Below are 2,356 nucleotides of genomic sequence, written 5' to 3'. Positions count from 1 at the left end.
GGGTGGGATAAAACTTCCCAATTGAGTGTTTCCAGATAGGTTTTGACCGGCGCCGCAACATGTGGACGAGCATTATCATGCAGAAGAATAATTTTGTCGTGTCTGGAGTAGTAGTGGGCGCGTTTTTCCTTGAGTACTCGGCTCAATCTCATCAATTGTGTTCGGTAGAGAGCCCCAGTAATGGTTTCGTTTGGTTTGAGCAACTCATAATATACGACACCAAGCTGATCCCACCAAATACACAACATGAGCTTTTTTCCATGAATGTTCGGCTTGGCTGTTGATGTTGAAGCATGGCCAGGTGGTCCCCAAGATTTCTTCTTCTTTGGGTTATCGTAGTGAATCCATTTTTCATCACCAGTGACTATACGATGCAAAAAACCCTTTCGTTTATGCCTGGCAAGCAGCATTTCACATGTGAAAAATCGGCGTTCAACGTTTCTCGGCGTCAGTTCATATGGAACCCAATTTCCTTGCTTTTGAATCATTCCTAATGATTTTAAGCGATGTGAAATTGCTGGTTGAGTCACTCCTAATGTAAGTGCAAGTGCTTCTTGCGTTTGGCACGAATCTTCATCCAATAATGATTCCAATTCCGCGTCTTCGTACACTTTCGGCCTTCCGCTACGTTCTTTGTCTTCGACATCAAATTCACCGTTTTTAAACTTTTGAAACCACTCACGGCAACTTCTTTCACTTAAGGCAGCCTCACCATATGCTTCTACAAGCAATCGATGCGCCTCAGCTGCAGATTTCTTCAAATTAAAGAAGTAAATCAAAAGCTCCCGCAAATGACGTTTATTCGGCTCAAAACTCGACATTTTCGCACGAAAAAAAATATATGATGCTGATACAAAATCGCTAATATTTCAAGATTATGTTGTTACAAGATGTCCAAACCTACGATATGACGTCTTACATCAGACAATTTTCACCATAACATACTGGTGGCACTATCTTTTGTCAAACTGCGGAAACTTATTTATACTCCTAATAAATTAAAATTCCTAAGTCTCGATGGATGTATACCACAATAAAAAAATTCTTCTGCCAACGGGGAGAATGTCGAGGTAGAATAAAATAGTCAGACGTGTAAACAAACGAGCTATGTAAGAGCACTCGTAAACGTAAACTAGAAACAGCGGCGGGAAGCCTTCGGCGTTAATGCGTGGAATTTGGAAAAGCTCGTACTTAACTTGAGTCTGCACGAAGTGACGCTCGGAATACAAAATTGATCTTAGCATGACATTATCACGTTGCTTCTCCCGCCTGGAGTATCCGCTCCTCGAGGGTGGTGCGTCTAACCGTAGCCTACTGATTCCGCTTCTGACGTCCGCGCATCTCCGTTGAATCCGAAATTAAGTCCACCGCGCCGTGGAAAATTAATATTACGCCCGTCGTCGGCTGGGGACGAACCGCGAAACGATTTGCGGCAAAAAGATTTCAAAGTGCGTTGATTTAACAAATTTTTTTCTATAGCGCTCTCTTATTATTTTAGATCAATTTGTCGCGTCGAGATTTAAAAACATGCAGTTTATTATCATTCAAATGTTTTCAGCAATTGTTTGTACTCGGAAGACAGGGCATGAAAAAATTTTGTGAAAAATATTGCGAAAAACGTTTTCCACTTCAAGTTAGTCAATGCAGTATTTCTCACGGTTTTAGCATTTAAATTGATTCCTGTATTATCACATTGCCAAATGTAAACTTTGACACGAAACAACAGCGTAGGGCAATATCCGTTGGAATCCGATGCTAATAATTCGTGTAGTCCGGCTTGTTAGAATTGGCGTGAGTGAGACGATGTCGTCGTCGATGGGGTCGGGAGTCCTTTTAAACGCGTTCCCTGGTAGCTGCCAGCGGGACGAGCTTTACGATCGCTCCATACTTTCCACTCGTAATTCAAAACGGACGCGGGAAACGTGCGACCGTTCGTAATGGAGATTCAACGCTTACAACCTGTGTTACGAGCTTTGGCCCGGTTGGCGCGACAATACGCGGCTTTTACCCCCGGGGCCCCTGCCCAGGCCGCTGCTTAATTAATATTCTGCGTGTAACCGGCTGCCGCATGCCGTGGCCGGGGCAGTTCCAACGAATTTTTGTTGCGTTTACGCAAACCGACCGTTTACAGCCTAGTCACGATCTTCACCGACGGCTAGGCACACCGGAATAGAAAGAAAAAATTTTCTATCAAGAGACGCTAACGCTATTGACAACAGAGAATGATTGCGGCAAGATAAATAGATAAGTTACTGTAATTTTGTTAGGTATTCTTAGTGTATAGTAAAGAGAATACAGTACTTATTCGTATTATACATTCACGTCCCTTATTTTATCTGCAACGGAAGTGAAAGTT

Source organism: Ceratina calcarata, unplaced genomic scaffold (assembly GCF_001652005.2).
Source record: "Ceratina calcarata isolate Rehan_Ccalc_2016 unplaced genomic scaffold, ASM165200v1 scaffold145.2, whole genome shotgun sequence".
NCBI lineage: Eukaryota > Metazoa > Arthropoda > Insecta > Hymenoptera > Apidae > Ceratina > Ceratina calcarata.
Note: the sequence above shows the minus strand (reverse complement) of the source record.